Source organism: Ahaetulla prasina, chromosome 1, assembly GCF_028640845.1.
Source record: "Ahaetulla prasina isolate Xishuangbanna chromosome 1, ASM2864084v1, whole genome shotgun sequence".
NCBI lineage: Eukaryota > Metazoa > Chordata > Lepidosauria > Squamata > Colubridae > Ahaetulla > Ahaetulla prasina.
The window spans coordinates 207452165-207471014 of record NC_080539.1 but is presented as its reverse complement, the minus strand read 5'-3'; the positions used below and the strand labels follow the sequence as shown (position 1 = coordinate 207471014).

General features: G+C 37.2%; 1 protein-coding gene across 3 annotated transcripts in view; it reads right to left on the bottom strand.

Annotated features, from left to right (window-relative positions):
• Positions 1 to 10830, bottom strand: part of CALCRL (calcitonin receptor like receptor) — a 91511-nt gene extending 80681 nt beyond the window's left edge. The window contains exon 1 of one of the 3 annotated variants that reach the window (XM_058189125.1): positions 10358 to 10830. The gene's annotated coding sequence lies outside the window, so the exon portion shown is untranslated. Of the gene's footprint in view, positions 1 to 9943; positions 10109 to 10357 lie in introns of those variants that run through there. The other 2 variants (XM_058189144.1, XM_058189132.1) reach the window with 2 other exon arrangements.
• Positions 10831 to 18850: the final 8020 nt, after the last annotated feature.

The window sequence follows — 18850 nt, the reverse complement described above, 5'->3', positions numbered from 1 at the left end:
TCCCCCTCTTCCTCCCCACCGCATTTCTATTTATTTTTGTATTTTATATCTTAATTTATCTTATAACTCAATAAACATGTTAAAACCTAAGGAATGTGGAGTCTTCCTAGTTTTGGGGCTATGAAGGGGACTTGATTTAATAAACCATTTAAAAACTCTCAGATTTTCTGCCTTTCTTTTTTATGTAGCAACAGCAATAGCACCTAGTCTTATGTACTGCTTCATTGTGCTTTACAGCCCTCTCTAAGCAGTTCACAGAGTCAGCATATTGCCCCCAACAATTTGGCTCCTCATTTTTACCAACCTCAGAAGGATGGAAGGCTGAGTCAACCTTGAGCAGGTCAGGATCGAACTCCTGGAGTGAGCAATGAGTTAGCAGGCAGTACTGCATTCTAACCACTGCACCCCCACAGTATTATAATATCCGGCATGAAAGAAAAATAATATTTAAAGCAACAGTAAATTGTGGTTGAAGTCTTACTTTACAATCATGGTATGTTCCAAATACAATAACAAATGTAAAGCCTTCAAAAAATTGGATTCACACACTGTGTAAACCATAATTACGTTAATCAAAGTGTGCCTAGGAAGCCCTTTCATACATCCTACTAATCATGTTTATTAGTCACAATAGCTGAGTTTAGGCTTCAGCTATTAATCACAATAGCTGAAGCCTAAACCAATTCTACCATGGTATAATTAAGGGCAATATTTGGCTCTAATATATATGACATCCTGAGCTGAGAAGAGAGATGCTCAGCTTTTGCACATTTCTCGCCTTACCAAACAGATATTTATGTGTTGATGAGGCTATTTTTGGATTGCATAATTACTTAACATTTTTTCTTTAGCAGCATTTAAGCAAGAGTATATCACCAATATTAATAACCATACAATTGTTAATGATTTTGAAATATACCTGAAAATTAACAGAAAATAGTTTTCAAAGTTTGCCTGGCCACATTTTTAAATGCCTGCCAGAATGACTAATTTTGTAACTTTGGTGCAGAGGAAATGGAACAAAATAAAAGAGGAACAGGATGGACGTACAGAGGAAAGAAAGGAAACAGGAATGTTTTATGTAGCCTGAGGTTACAACTTCTGGATGTGTCCATTGATTAATTATATTCACTGCATCCTTCCAGTACAGGGATTAGCTGGTTAGAAATTCTAATAATAATATAATATCAGCATACCATAAATTGCCAAGCCATTTCACAACTTCTAGGCTACATTTCAGCAGCACTAGACAGTATTCAAAATTTAGTCACACACTGTGTGTATTTTTTTTTTTTAAAAATGTACTGAAAGTTTTACAAAGAACATAAAAACTAATACAAACTAATAAAAAGCAGAAAAGAAAGAAAAGAAAAACAAAGAAAAAAGACAAACTTCCTAAAAAAAAAAGAAATAGCAAGCAGAAGCATCTAATTTTCTTTGCAGCAAATATTGTTGTGGTCCATTGGCAGCCGGCGGAGCTGGCAACAGAATCGGACAGTGAGGAGGCGGGGAGGAACATGGGCCAATCCTGGAGCCTGGGGAAGGCTTGGATGAGGGTTCTGCATCGGAGGCAGAGATGGGGCCAGGGCCATCTGGGAGTTATGTGTGGATTCCGGAGCCTCCAGAGTCGGACATCAGTGAGGCAGAGGAACAGGGGGAGCCTGTTCCCAGTGCGCACATGCACAGAGCTGCCAGAAGGCAAGAACAGTTAAAACAAGAGTCAACTCAGGAATAGAGTTTGGGGATGATTGGCCCCTCCCATAAGACATAAAGGAAGAGCAAAGGCATGTGGGCCTTTGCAGGAAGCAACTGTTGTTCATGCTGGCCAGTTTCAAGACTGCAGCTCCGTGTTGACTCTGTGTTCCGTGTGGCCTTAATTAATTGCCAATTAAGACTTGGCAGCTGTCAAGGGAGATAAAGGTGGGTGTTTATCAGCCTTATCAGAAGAACTGTGGCAGATTTCTGTCAGACTCTTTACAACTATTTGGGACTCATCTGTGAATGAACAGGTTGAGAATGAACAGGCTCTGAATGAGCAGAATTCACAGCCCTTGAAATAAGAAGAGGGTTTTTGGTACCCATTGTGTGCTTTTACTGTATCAGGAAACCTAGGTCAGAACAAATATAAGAAGATTCAGTTATCTTTTATTCTATGATTACAGTTCAGTCTTTCTATTATCCAGTATTTTTTTCCCCAATTACCAAAATCACAATTAAATTAAAGATATATTGCCCCTAAGATAGTTTCAACACACGTGCATGTGGAAACACACACACACACACACACACACACATTTATTGAAAGCAAATAGATATGCTCTTAAAAAAAACTTGATTACTTCAGGTATACATTTTACCATATGTGATGGTCCTGTACAGTAAATGTGCTAAATCATATTGGATAAATATAATAATAACAATGAAGAAAATATTTAAAATGCAAATAGTAATGGAACCTGAAGTCTTTCTTCTAAGTATTGCGGATAAATTGATAGAAAAACAGTTTGGGATGTCATTTCTTTACATGGTGACTGCCGTAAGGGCTGTTTATGCTAAGGATTGGGGAAAAAAAGGGACACTAACTTTAAATGGACTTTAAAATTGACTTGAGCTGGCAGTGATGGCAAAATTATCCACATTGATTACAGACAATGGATTAGATATGTTTATAAGAGATTGGATGCTCATTGTGCATTTTCTGCATGTTAAGTACAGTAACAGATGGTTAACACAGGTTTTGGGGTTACCTGTTTCAGTTTTATTTTGGGGGTTGCCTGTTGACTGCTTTTTTATACAGTGAACAGATGGTGGATCGATCTGACTGATAAATAGATTTCCACATCAATGACACCTTGCTACACAATGTGGTATTTTTATTCAATATGGATGGGAAATTTTATAATTACTTGTAGACCTGTTATCTAAGGAAAAGACAATGTACCAGATATTTCCAATATATTCTTCAACCAGGATGGACATTTCATATTGAATATCAGTGTTAACTATTAGATTCGTCATTTGTTAGCATTTTGTACACATTTTTTTTGTTTTTATTGGTGTTGTTTGTTGTGCTTTTTCTTTTTTCCCGGTTTTTTTTAATTTTAACTTTGGAAATAAAGAAAAAATATTTAAAAAAAACTTAGATCATACATCATCAGACTTCCTCCAAACCTTTTTGTAATACCCATAATGCACAGCTATTTATTTATTGGCAAGGCCTTTGCTTCCTACTGCCAATTGATATTCTCGTGACCCATCTGAACACTCCTCTGTAGCTGATGCATGTCAGCAATATCATTCTTATGAAGGAACATTCTATGGAAGCATTGTTTTATGAGGCAAACAAACATTTAAATCAGCCTTACTCCATTGCTCAGTCCATCCCCAATCCAGTCTGCATGCATTGAAGGTAATTGTAAGTCCATGTTCCTGATCTGGATGCCAATCAATTTGAGTAGATGAATACAAACTGCAATTGTGCCTAATTTATTTTAATTTAAGCTGTAGCCAATATAACTGCTATCTATGAGAAACTGCCTCAGAAACCACAAAGTTGATAGAGCCAAAAGGGAACAGAGAAAGAAGGAAAAGTTGGCAATAAAAATGTTCCTAAAAGAGAGAGTTATATAGTAGGTGTATTTTTTCCCCATAAATTTTGTCTTCAAAAGTTGCTAAAATGCAGTCCCCAGAGTGACACCTGCTGGAGTCTATGGATAAAAAAGAATAGGAGATGTGAATTTTCATTCATAGGATCTCAAAATAAGCAAAAAGCTCAGCAATATTCTCTACTCATTAGAGAAGTTTTCTTTGGAATTTTAAAAGTTATCTTTAGTTAACTGAATATAGATTCCAATAGTTGAATTGAAATCAAACAGATGGCAATCCCAAACATTTTCTCGCATTAATTTCAATGAAATTTCCAGCGGATACAATCTGGATCTACTCCATTATCATTCTATGAAAAATAGATAGAAATAAAAGCTTAAATATGAAGGGAAGTTTAGTCTGCTGTTGAGAACTAATGGATATGTGTGCGTGTGCGTGCATGCTTATGTAACATAATGTATGTCTATATAAGTGGTCCTCAAGGAAGGATCTCTGCAATTTTCTGTTACACAAAGCAAAGGAATTTAGCAGGCATAATCTATATACTTCATCTTAACCAGATAATGAGGACATTATCTGACTCTCTCCTTCTCTATGATCTAGTTCCTTATTATACAACAGACTAAACATAGCGTTAACTGTTTGCTTAACCTCTTCCTCTCTCAAAGCTTCAATAAACAAATGATTTAATCCAGTATACTTCTATTAATAATAATCTGATGGCTCCAAAGAAAACTATTCCGGGATGACATTTCCAGTAACTAATTTGCAGGTCAAAAATTGTTTTATTTTCAAAACTTTGTTTCGCAATGCTAGTAATAGCAGTAGCATAAGCAGTATTGTTCCTATTAGATGTATTCTCATCCTTTCATTCACAGTGTTTGCAGTTATTCAATGTATACATTTATTTAAAATGAAATTTGTTGTGTTCTGAATTTTACAAAATCATGATAATTTCATTTTTATTCTTAAAATTTAATAGTTTGAGCTTGATCTGTGAGTTTTATATTACAGAGAAAAATATTTATCTTTAGATATATGTATGTATCCATCATAGTATATTTAAGTGAAAGAAAAAGATAATGTGGTAAATGCAGTATCCTATATGCCCACATAAAATTACTTGTGTATTATATAATTAAACTGCCGCTTTTCTTTAAAGAAACATACAGAAACAACATCCCAAGCATTTCTGATTTCCATTTCAGCACATTCAATTAAGAAATAAGATTAACTGAACACATAAAAGACAGGCATGTATATCTGAATCCTTATACAAAACATCCCAGTGAAAGCCAGACTTAGACAGGAAGATTTAGTCCACAGGTGAAAATATTTTCACTTACCGGTATATACATCTCTTTCTCCTTTTATAATCATTCAAATAAGGTTGCTTATCTTATATTGAAATCAATACACAATTTGGCAATTTATGTTAGAATAATCAAGAGCATTAATCCTTTATGAAGGAAGAATGCTGGTGATTATCATAGTTGTGATCAATTATTTTTAATTTTTGTCAATCATTCCCAAAACTTAGTCTGCAATTACATCTCTCTCTCTCATTTACAAAGACAAAAATAGCATAAAATGTATGTTTCAGCCTACATAGTCAAAAAAGAATAGTACATAGTCAGAAATTTATATTATAAAGTAGCAGGATCAATCTATGGGTAGAGATCATTTCATATTGTAAATCATTTTATTTAAAAAGCAATTCATTTCTGTAGTTTTCAGTGCATATCTCATACGAAGGAAGAAAAAAAGTATTATTTGTAAAATCAATTATATGAAAGAAGAACCTTCAGCAGTTCAAAAGGAATAGAAAAAAAATCCATCCACATACACTGCTGTGCCATAAAAGAAGGTTTTTTTCCCTTCTAAACTAGGATAAGATATGGAGGAATCCAGAATTTTTTTTCTCCAATGTATGTAATGTATACAACTCCATATTATAGTAGTTCCACATCTAAAATGAACGTCAATAAATGGTTGAGAACAAAGTGAGAACATCAAATATAAGAGCAGTATAAGTGGCATTGTACAATGCCTGAAACCAATTCAACTTCTATCAGAATTTCACTATTAACTCCGAGTCTTATCCATCCACAGTGCAATTTTGATTAAATTTACCAGCTAGCTGCAAAGACTGCAACTAGACAATACATGTCAAAAGTCTAGAGACCTGCAATATGGTATAAATGTCAAGCATTATTTAGAAGACAAGTGCTGACAGCGCCAAGCTGTTGTTTGTTTTAAGTCTTTAAACATTACTTTCTAACAATCCTATTTTTTCCAGGTTGACAATTTAACTAATTAAATTAAGAGTGTGTGTGTGTGTATGTATGTGTGTGTGTGTGTGTGTGTGTGTGTGTGTATATACGTTTTCTGAGGTTTTCGCGGGTGTTTGTATGTAGGTCTTTGGTTATTCGGGTTTTCTCCCGCGTAAAATTGGAAGTGTCTTGGCGACTTGGCGACTTGGTCGAAACGTCGCCAAGACACTTCCAATTTTACGCGGGAGAAAACCCGAATAACCAAAGATCTATATATATATATATATATATATATATATATATATATATATATATATATATATATATATATATATATATATATATATATATTTGTTTTCTGAGGTTTTCTGAGGTGTTTGTATATAGGTCTTTGGTTATTCGGGTTTTCTCTCGCGTAAAATTGGAAGTGTCTTGGCGACGTTTCGACGAAGTCTCATTCGTCATCTTCAGGCTTCAGCTTCGTGCTTCTGGGAGCAATGTGTGACTGCAGCTGTTTCTTTCTTTTTAACTGCTTAAACTAGTTAAAAAGGAAGAAACAGCTGCAGTCACACATTGCTCCCAGAAGCACAAAGCTGAAGCCTGAAGATGACGAATGAGACTTCGTCGAAACGTCGCCAAGACACTTCCAATTTTACACGGGAGAAAACCCGAATAACCAAAGATCTACATATATATATGTAGTTTTCATAGAGTGATATTTTTGAGGTGATCAGACAGTTCAGAAATTTGGATGGTTACCATTGTTTATAACAGACAAGGTAATTTCCCACTTACCTCTCTCCCCCATTTCATGCCCATATTTATGGCTATGTCTAGATGAATAGAGATGATTTGCATTTAAGATGTCAGTAAATTATACTGTGCATACTGCATACAAAACTGACAGTACATTTTACTGACAATTGTTGAAATCCACATGGAACGGTGAATAACAATAATTATGCATCAAGTGCAAATTATGACATAAATTTAAGAGCTATAGAGCAACAACCAAAAAAACTCCTCCTCCAATCCTTCTCTATACAAAGAAAGAGAACAGTAATTTTTCCAAAATGGCTGGGAAACTCAAAGAAACAACTAAAAATTGAGTGTTTTATTTCCTCAGAATGGTTTTAAAATTCTAACCAGCTTAGAGTTAACAAGTCCCTTTCAATTCAGGCCAAAAGTCCATTCACATGTTCCAATTCTATAAAATATGATCAGCAATAAATCTACTAATTTGTTTTATATTGTTGTTCTTTCTTAATCAAAGAAGCTTATTTTTTAGCCTAACTTCTAAATTGCTTTTACTGAAAATTCTTCCAAATGAAAGTAACTGACTAAACTGAGAAATTTCAAATAATATTTTTGACTTTCCTTATTCTGGTAGATGGATCTTTTTGTTTTTAATCATCTGCTGAAGATGCCCTTCACTCATCTCAAGTGTTTTTGCACAAGTGACTACCACTCTCATTTGAACTCTTTTTTAACTTTCTGTTCTTTGGCTTTCCTACTTGCTGTCTTTTCCATGAGTTGCTAAGAAGCATCTTTGAGACTTTCCTGTGGCATGTAAGAATTGCTCTCATGAAAGGTTGTTCATTGTGGGAAACAGGATGTTGTGTAAGATGGGCTTTTGATTTGATCCAACATCAAAAAGCTTGTCTTCTTCTGTTAAGGAAGGATGGGATGGGATGGGATGGGATGGGATGGAACGGAACGGAATAAAAAACGGAACGGAACAGAATAAAAAACAGAATAGCCCTTTAAATGCCTGGGCAGAATTTCAGAGGAACAGAGCTATTTTTTCTGCAATACCATTTTACAAACTATTACAATTGTTCTATTGTTACTAGAACTGTATATTTACATCATCAAGAAATTTAAGTAAAAGATGACTTATGATTTAAGTCTAATTAATTACCTCATCTTTTCAGCCTTTCTCGTTTGATCCTCGTTTGTGAGATAAAATAATATTGATTTCCCTTTCAAGAGTACTGTCATTATGCGAGAATATACAAACTCTCAAAGTACCTAAAAAGTGCTTGCTTGAAAATTAACTGTGCCAAACAATTCTTTTTTTTCCAGATAAACATACGTTTACTAAAAAGGTGCAAATCTTAAACCATTTTTAACTTGATGCCCTCCAGAGAGAATTGGGAATACAGTGCATGTACCACAATATTTAGAATTCTACACCTGATGTACCTGGAATGGACCAGGAATTACAAAGGCAATCTTAAATCATATTTGTTTAATTTCACTGTTGTATATAGTCAGTTTTGTCTTAAGAGTCTGTACAGGCAAAAGTCAGTCTCTTTAAAGCACAACATTCTGTTTTTCAGACACCACTTATTTGTATAGGGTTCCTTGATATACCTTCCATTGATTTCCAGATTTCCAAAATGAAGCAGGGCTGTGCTCCAAGCACTAAAGAATGCTTTCAAAAGGACAAAATAGGAAGCGTTTTTTTGAGTCACATCCCACAACCACAGAAATCAGGAACTACATTCAGATTTATTATTTATGTTGGCATTTTCTTTCAGCAACCAGTATTCCTATTTTGGCATGTTCACTGTAGACAGTTCATCACTTTTGCACTTTCTTTTTTATATACTGAAAATCAAACACCCAAAAGCTGAAAGTTGTGGTTCTAGAATTCAATGTGGGGAGTGGGGAAGGAATATTAGATAGATAGATAGATGGATGGATGGATGGATGGACAGACGGATGGACAGACAGAGAGACAAGATTGTTCTGGGTCAACCTATTATGTCGTACCCATTCATATTTTCATAACTGCCAAGTTTTAAAACAAGTTACAAGAAAAAGGATTTATCAACCTCCAACTCAGAGAAAGGTTAATGATGAACTTTCACCACCTTCCACCAACTTCACCATATTAATCATACTTAATCAAAAGCAGATTCAGTGTGAAATTTTCAGCACATTTAAAAAATTTAGGATTAAACTACATAGCTACATTAGAGAACTAATGACCAGATGACCACTAAGGGATAGAAATCCTTCCATTCCCAACCATTCAACCAGAAGTGAAGAAGTTTCTTGGATGAGGAATGAAAACGTTTTCAAGAAAACAAAAAACCAAGAAGTCCAGTTGCCTTTGAAAAAGTAACTTTGGGATGATCATGACCTGGATGATTGAGAATCGCCGTAGACATAAATCTAAAATAACTCTTCATCATATTCCTCTGAAATCAATGGACAGTTTTACTTCAAAGCATTAAAAGCGCATCAACTGGCAAAACTAAATCAATCCTCAGGTTCCTGTTTAAAACATAAGAGTATTGCCTGATTCTATGCAAGAATAAAATACAACAGCCATAGGATGGTATTACTTTCACTGCAAATAGCGAAAGGCAAAAAGTTCACAAGCTTTTACATTTCCCACAACTCATCCTCAGGGAAGATATTAAGAACAGTCAGGGATAAGTAACATGCCTCTAGGCTAAAACTTAGATTTGATACTTCAGTTCCTTAATTGAGAAGCCACAGAATTAATTAAGCCCTGCTCTTTGAGGAATAGCTTAAAAAAACCGGGCACACTTTTTGTGTCACTCTGATGGGTCCAAATAAACTAAAGCCAATGTTAGATTTTGTTATTCATGAGTTTCTATTTGACTCTCACTATACATCCTATGCTGGTTTACTCCCAGAAATAAATCTCCCTGCGACAACTATAGTTAAAGAGATGTTTCTCACACGACTATACAGTCGCGCCGTTTTGAGGAAGGAGCGTCCCCCAAACACCAGGTCTGATTTGTCCAACTTCAGATGAAGCTGTTAACTTTAGTGCCCCGTTTTACATTTTGTTCTCTCTGTGTCACGCACACACGCTCACACAAACAAAAACTTCCTATCTCCCTTTGGGACCGCAGGGACGAAGGGACCAGCCGCGCTGCTGAGACTCTCACGCCGAAATGAATCCACTGAAAGGCCGGAGGGGTAGTAGGAGGTCGCTACAAAGACCGCACAACTTGCTCGTTCTGGTTCCCGTCTCCCGTCCGCTTGTCGTGTGTGTGTGTGTTTTAGAAAGAGATGCTTACAGAACTTGGTCCACGATTCGATTCAGAAGATCGTTTCTCTCACACACGTTTCCAAATTCGCTAGGCTTCCAGATTCGGGCAGCAGAAGCAGGAGCACGCGTGGGTCAAAGAAACCGCAAACCACGGGTTAGCTTAAGTTTTGGATCGGGCTTCTAAGCCGCACCAGAGCGCGCCCGTTTATATTTGCAAGGCAATTCATTTATTGAACAGCGCGGGGGGGGAAAAGGGGCGCTCCCCCCGCCTCCCTCCCCCGCCCCTTCCACAAAGCGAATTGGATGGTCCGAGAAATTTCCTCCCCCGCCTTTTATGAATCTTATTCCCCGCAAGCAACTGTAGAAGGGTTGCGTTTCTCTCTTTCCGCCCCCCCCCCATAACGTTTCACCATCTCTTCCCCCTTTTCCCCTTTTTACTCACCAAAAGCTGTGCTTTTCTTCCCGGGCTTAATATCAGGAATCAAAATGAGTTTGGCTTTTCCCGGTTTGGGTAGAAAGAGTTCCCACCACAATCACCCCTCACCCCCCCAAAAAATGAGGTATATATTTATATATATATATATAAAAGATGTTTAAAAAAGGAAAATAAAAACGAGAAAGGAGTTGAAACGGTTAAAAAAAAAAAAAGAGCCGCGATCTCGCTAGTTGCTCCCTACAGGTCTAGGTTACAATCCAATCAGCAAAGGTCTTCGAGGGTGCCCGAAGCGGACGACGGCCGGCTTCTGCCGCCAGGAGCGCTCAGAAGCCTTGTGAGGTTGTAACTTATCGGCAGCCGAAGGGGAAACATCTCCGTTTCCTGTTACATCAGGAGGAGACCCCGCCCGTGTCGAGGATTACATTTCTTTCTTTCTCAAAGAACGCGCGCGCTCGGGCCGCCCGAGCTTTCGCTCTCCTTTCCAAAGGCAAAAAAGCCACGCGGTTCTGTCTGCCTGGGCTGGGAGCCTGCCTGCCCGCCCTTCTGTTTTTTTCCCATTGGAACAACTAGGCATCGACTCCCATTAACCCTTGCTGGGTGACCCTGTCAGTAGAGGTCGAAGTGGCAAGCCCTGGTTGCAGGGCGGTTTGGGGCGACCCTCCCCCAAAGCAGAAACTTGAAGATCGAGGCTTTTCCCCTGGGCAAGGAGAGGTGGGTAAAAGCGCCCTAGGGAAGGTACCAGTGGTGAAATCAAATTTTTTTACTACCGGTTCTGTTGGAGTGGCTTGGTAGGCGTAGTGTGGCTTGGGGGCGTGGCAGGAGAAGGATATTGCAAAATCTCCATTCCCTCCCCCTCCTGGGGGAAGGATATTGCAAAATCTCCATTCCCAACCTATTCTGGGGCCAGCCAGAGGTGGTATTGGCGGGTTCTCCGAACTACTCAAAATTTCCACTACCGGTTCTTCAGAACCTGCTGGATTTTAGTCAGAAGCGACCCAGCAATAAAACCCAGTTAATAGAAGCAATCATTCAATCTTGGTTTCACATTATAACAGCTGCAGAACTATATATTTGTATATCTTGTTTTTTCTATGATGATAATTTTTGTGTATATCTTATTTTTTTCTGTGTGTCTCACTTTTCTTCTTTATACTGTAACTGCTATTCTAATATCAAATTGTTCATAAAAATTATTGCATTACATTCGTGATTAAATTATCTTTCCATTGATATATAATTTTATGGTACTACTCCAAAAAAAAATGGTGTTACCTAGTTTTAGAAAATACACTTTTCCCAAAAGGTTTCCACAATTTTGGCCACTACTGTAGAGTGTTGGAGATTCCAATCATAGAAGTTTTGAAAACTACGACTTATCATTTTGTTGCTTGTGTGTATGCTGAGAGTTTATGAACTGGAAACAAATTTCTTGTGCGCCCAATCACACTTGGCCAATAAAGAATATTCTATATTCTACCCCAAACTTTCCTGTAGAGGAAGAAAAAGAAGCTACAGGAACCTTGAAACTCAACTGCCTAAGTCCTGTGTTGTACGTTGACTTGATGCCTGTTAGATGAAACCTGCAATTCATAAATCCCATCAATAAATACACAAGTATAAACACACTTGGTTGACCCAAGTAAAGGTCCTTTTGCTTCTCCAGCCTTAACCTACTTCACATGATTGTAGTGAGCAAATATGAGATGCTACAAATGGTGGACACAAAAATAATTTGTAGCTCCTCAGAGGAAGGTTGGGAAGACTTCCCTGCATATTCCTCCAAATGTAACTTGATGATAAGTGAGGTAACTCAGCTGCAGTACATGTAGTCCTCGACTTAAACAACAGTTTGTTTAATGACCATTCTAAGTTATAACAGTATTGAAAAAAAGTGACTTATGACTTATCACACTTATGACTGTTGCTGCATCCCCATGGTCACATGATCAAAATTTGGATGCTTGGCAACTGATTCATATTTATGATGGTTCCAGTGTCCCAGGGGATAGTGATCAGCTTTTGCAACCTCCTGACAAGCAAAGTCAATGGGGAAGCCAGATTCACTTAACAACCATGTTACTAATTTAATAACTGCAGTGGTTCTCTTAACAACTGTGGCAAGAAAGGCCATAAAATGGGGGCAAAATTCACTTGTCCCACTTAAATTTTGGGATCAATTGTGGTCATACATCGAGGACTATCTGTATTCCCCTGGCCCAACATCCAGTTTAAACACACTTGCCTATGATCATGTGAGATTGCCTTCCCTCCTCATTACAGCTAGCTAATCCACTGATACCTCTGGTTCTTCAGTTCAGGCTTGACTTTCAACAGTTCTCCACTGGGATATTACCTACTGAGGAACTGGGAGAAAGAATAAATGAAATGACAAGGTTTCACCCCACCACCCCCGTAGCATTTGGAAAACAGAATTTGAGTGTCATCTTGACAAGGAGATATGAAAGGCCTTCTGCCTACTCATCTGAACAGCTTCCTCAGTTACAGCTAAAAGCGTGAGTTGAATTCGTGCAGTAAAACAGGATTGTTTTATAACGTCATCATATAACTGGTGATAGGAAGGAAAGAAAGGAAGGAAGGCAATATTTAAACTTTTGACCCCAGAACTGAGTTGACATACAATGTAATGAATATAATAAAGTAGATTATTTCTTCTGTGCAGAAGGGTTTTATAAGTATCTCCTTTATCTTTCAAATCTCACGTTTTATCATAACTTCAACTGAAATCAGAATCCGGGTTTTGGATCATTCTTTCATCCTTCAAAATGATCGTGTAGTAGGAATATAAATTGCCAAATTTAAATGGAAATGAATTTCAGGTATTTTATTGTCCAGCACCAAATATGAATTACAGTCCTTGCATGACATAGGTGGAGCTAATGTACACATGTACAAATTATATATACATTAAAATGCCTACTAAACATTACATGTTTCATTGCCTGACAGAATAAATGTTTACAATTAAATTAGCAAACTACGGATTTTGGGTTTCTCAGAGGTTTTAATATATGCCCTATCATGCATTTACTTGGAAGTAACCCCATATGAATGAAGCTGATGTGAGTAATTTTCCAAGTAAATCTGATTGAACATGCTATTTCCCAGATAAACGGGCATTGAATTAGGCACCCTCTCTGTCAAATATGCATCTCCTGAGAGGCATTAAGGTGTAACAGTCAAGGTGTTGGACTAAAAGCAGGGAGATCCAGGTCCTACTCTGTCCTCAGTTGTGTAAGCACCCCAAGATACTCTCCCCCGCCCCAAATCAGTTGTTGGTATCAGAAATATGAGAGGAGAGACCGCTCTATTATTCATTGCCTTGAGTTCTTGGAATAAAAGTAGACTGTAAATTAATACTTTCTGTTAGATAGCACATGAGAACCAATTTGGTGCAAGGTTCCAGAGACGGTGAGTTCTAATCCAACCTTAAGCACAAAGCCAGCTGAGTGACCTTAGGCCAGTCTTTCTCTCTCAGCTCTAGGAAGGAGGCAAGGACTAATCACTTCCAAAATCTTCCTGAGAAAACTGCAGATACTAGTCCAGGCTGTCTCCAGGAGTCAATACTGACTGAAGGCATCTCCCCAACCCCCAGAATGACACATATTTTTACAAAGTGGAGTGTGTGCAGAGAAAGAAACAATATACCTTGATGAATGTATCTTTTCTTTTATGTACACTGAGAGCATATGCACCAAGACAAATTCCTTGTGTGTCCAATCACACTTGGCCAATAAAATTCTATTCTATTCTATTCTATTCTATAGTTAGGGCTTACTTTTTCTTTTAAAGAAAGTATTCTTAAAACTGGTACTTCCAGGAAGGAAAGAGAAGTAAGTTTTATTAGGCAACAATAAGGTGGCCCTGTCCTTAAGATCACAAATGAGGCCAGAATCTCAGTTGTTGACCAAAGCAGTCATTAAGGGAGATATCATATGATTGCTTCACTCAATGACTACAATCTTGGCACTTCCAGTTGTGGTTGTTAAGCAGTCTTGAAGGAAGGAAGGAAGGAAGGAAGGAAGGAAGGAAGGAAGGAAGGAAGGAAGGAAGGAAGGAAGGAAGGTAGGTAGGTAGGTTGGTTATTGACCCTCTGTGTATTGCTGAGTTATAATATGCATTTATCTGCTGGTTGACTCTTTCATCAACATAGCAACAACATCAGGTTACTTACTACTTCAGAATTATGTTTTTTATTATCTTTTTAATGAAATAAACTGCTTAAATATAAGCTAAACAGGGTAGAATTTCTTGAAGATATAATCCCAGAACATCTGAAAGACAGAAATTAGTGACTCACTTGATCTTTGCAGGTGTTTTTTATTACACAATCTGTGGTTTTGTGTTTTACAAAACTAAGGAGTCAGATGGAAAGAAGAAAAAATGTGAACATGTGTCAATATTTGTACACTGCCCAAAGTCCCTTTGTGATGGAAATGGGAGGTTTTATAATATGATAAATAAATTTAAAAAAATGAAAAAAACCTGTTCTCCAACTCTCTTTCACCTAATTTTCTTTCCTAAGAAAGTCCACACCTAAAGTTGATCTGAAGTTTGATTTTGATCTTTGGCAATCCAGATGCTCAGTCAATTATTTGACTTCAAAATATTTGAAATCCTACCTATATCACACGATGAAATAAGAGGAGGAAAAAAAACTGGCAATTTAGCTTTTTTCCTTATTAAAATATAGCAAAGATTACTTAATCTTCAATTTCTTTTATTGTATGGAACACGCTATATTTTATTTGGCTTCTAGTTTCCAGATGGTTATCTATAGATCACAATTTATATATGCCTACATAAACTCTACTATAGTGTAGAGAACCAAGAACTGTGAGAGCATAATTACACAGAGAAAAATTTCATAATCAGTTCAACACATGCACTCAGCTTCCAAAAATGGAAATACAGTAGCTTGAATTACGGTAAAATGATCACTGTAGCTTATAGTTCACAAGACTTTATATGCTATGTAATGCTGCCATCTAATGTCTAAACATTGGCCTGTCTCAATATTTATTTATCAATGGTGTTTCTATTGCCACGGTAGGGTGTTTATTCTGAGCAATATTGGTTGGATATCAATATATAGAAGTAGGACTTAAAAAGGACTTAGAAAGCCGTAACGCAAACCTTTCCCTGCAGAATGTGAGGGCTAAAATAGGAAAGGAATATGAGCTGGCTGTTAGAAATCTTTCCATACTGAGGATATTCAAAATGGGATTGAGAATGTGTTTGTATGAATATATAGTGCTGTGCAAAGCTTGGAGGGGGTGTATGGAGATTCTCAGTCATCTTGATCATGGTTATCCCAAAGGTGCTTTTTCAAAAGGCAAACTGGTCTTTGTTTTTCCCTGAAGATGTTTTGCTTCTCATCCAAGAAGCTTCTTCAATTCTGAAGTTCTGAAGCTTCTTGGATGAGAAACGAAATGTCTTCGAAGAAAAACAAAGTCCAGTTACCTTTTGAAAAAAGCAGATTTGAGGATGTGTTTCACTTTATTAAAGATTGAAGTAAAGGAGCTCAACAGTACAACAGTCCCCATTTCTAAACATAGGTGGGGAATGCTTTTAGTTTACTTTGTGAGCCTATGTACCTCCTGTGCAATAATGGGTTATGAGCGTGTACTCAGCACATTTAACAATATTAATTATTAATCAAAGGACCAGTCTGCTCTACCTAAGAATATTACCCTGATTTTTTTTACAAGCGAGATACACCACATAACTCTTTTCAAATTCTGAAAAGCATTAACTCTAGCATGCTTCAATGTTCTCCCCACAGCAATTTTGAAGGGCCAATACAATAAAGTTCCCCATGAGTTGACTGTGCCCCTGTGGACAAGGAGCTGTTGAAACCACAATTCATGCCCTGTTATACTGTACCTTCTATAAGGACTCAAGAGCCTATTCTTACAACTCCTTACATGGTAAAATACTTGAGAAATGTTGATCTTTTAAATGTACAGTTGTAGTTCTCAGATCAGTGTGATTCAGTCTCCTTGAATGTAGTAAAAATTACCTGAAAAATAAGGCAAATGATTGATTGTTCACCAATGAGCCCACCAAGTGTTTTTTAAATTGGTTTTTAAATTGATATTTATTTTTAACGTGTTTCTGTTTGCAACTCTGGTCGATGATCATAATAAAAACATCATTCCTTGTTTAAGAATAAATCTGAAAAATGTTGGAAATGTCATCAGTCACCTGGATCATATTATCACATGTGGTGGACATGCGTGGAAGCCAAAATATATTGGACTAGAATACACACATGGTTGGAAAAAATGATAAAAGAGCACATAGACTTTAAACCAGAAGTTTTTCTACTTGGGATCATACCAGAAATATATAGTAGAGAAGTGAGATATTTGATGGTGAATATCATAACAGAAGCTAGGATTGTGTTTGCTAAAAATTGGAAAAGTGAGAAAATATCTTTGCAAAACGAAATTATTAGGAAAATAATGGAATGTGCTGAAATGAGTAAATTGAAACTTGAAATAAGAGAGGAGGAAGAAAAGCAATATTATAAGATGTGGGATATATTTTATCAATGGCTAGAAGGAAAGTTATGTTAGTAAAGATTAGAGAAAGAATACTATTAATTGAAATATCAAACTGAATGATTTAGAATGACAGAATGAATGATATTACCAGATAAAACACTTACTAGTGGATATGTATACGGAATGAGAGGAATAAAGGCTATAGCCATTGGTTAATTAAAAGTTTAGATATTAAATGGAGGTAATATAATTTTAGATAAATTAAGGATATCTATAAATTGAAGGTGCACAAGAGATATGTAACCACACCACCAATACACAATGATGGGATTAAAAATGCTTTTACGTTTATGTGTGTTTTTTTAAAAAAATAAAACTTTTATACAAAAAAACCCTCATTCCTGGGCATGTGCGTTTGTAGTATTTATAGTTTTTTGCTGGTAAAATTTGGTGATTTCCTGTTCATGCTCTTTTGAACCCATATTCAGTGAATAACTCTCTATCTATTTTCAAAGACTTTTAGGTTGCCCTCCGTTTGTTTCCTCATTGGAATGTTATGTACTTCAAAAATTTCCAGTCTTCTGCACTACTGAAGATTTTTATCTTGCCTAGTGCTTTTCTAAGAATCTCGGAATTGTCTCTGATTTGATTGTGTGCCATCTAGCCCAGTGGTGAAATCTGAACCGGTTGCACCAAATGCAAGGTGTGCGCACGCACGCAGTGCACGCCAAAAGGAGGTATGGGGTAAGTAGAACAGCGTGCCGTGGAGGGGGGGGTGTGATCAGCTATGGCATGCAATCTTTTTATTTTATTTTTTACTTTTTAAAAGCATTTTTTTTACAACCTATTCGGCCGAGTAGGTAAAAGTTAAAAAAAAAAAAAAAGGCTCTGACGATCAGGCAGCTCAGCTGGGATCGTCAGAGCCTCTTTTTTTTACTTTTTAAAAGCATTTTTTAAAAGAGCGGCAAGTGGGGAAGCGGGCGACCAGGCATTGGGTGGGCATGGAGACCAGGGATTTTTTGCTACCGGTTCTCCGAACCACCCACCGCCATCACTACCGGATCGACCGATCCGGTCCGAACCGGGAGCATTTCACCCCTGATCTAGTCATTTCCTAACAATCACATAGATTTTCTGCCTAACCTGTTCTTTCAAATCTCCCAACAGCGCACTCATTGCCACTGTAACTGAGTCCATCCACCCTGCTGCTGGACTTCCTCTTCTTCTCTTTCCTTCCACCTTTCTCAGCATTAAAGCCTTGTCCAGAGAGCTAGTTCTTCACCTAATGTGCCCAAAATAGGACATATTTCTACTTTGGACACATTACAAGCAGTCCTCGACTTACAACAATTCACTTAGTGACCATTCAAAGCTACAACAGAATTGAAAAAAGTGACTTATGACCGTTTTGCACACTTACAACCATTTCAGCATCCCCATGGTCATGAAATCAAAATTCAGTCCTTTGGCAACTGACTCATATTTATGACCATTGCAGTGTCCCTGGGTTATGGGATCACTTTTTGAGAACTTCTGACAAGCAAAGTCCATGGAGAAGCCCGATTCCCTTAACAACCGTGCTACTTATTTAACAACTGCAGCGATTCATTTAACAACTGTTGCAAGAAAGGTTGTATAATGGGGAAAGAGTCACTTAACACCTGTCTCACTTTGCAGCAGAAATTTTGGGCTCAGTTGTGGTGGTAAGTCGAGGGCTACCTATATGTGTCCAAAGAACATGGGAATTAGAGCATGGGAATTTGTGCCTAGAGTTAGAAGTCCGGGTTGATTTGTTTGATGATCCATTGGTTTATTTTCATGGCAGTCCACTGTATCCTCCAGAGTCTTCTCCAACACCAGAGTTCAAAGGCTTCAATACTCTTTTTCTGCTGGGACTCTTAGAAGTAAGCAAATAATCGAGCACACAGATATATACAGACACAAAGAGAGTGAGTATGATTAATAGAAACTA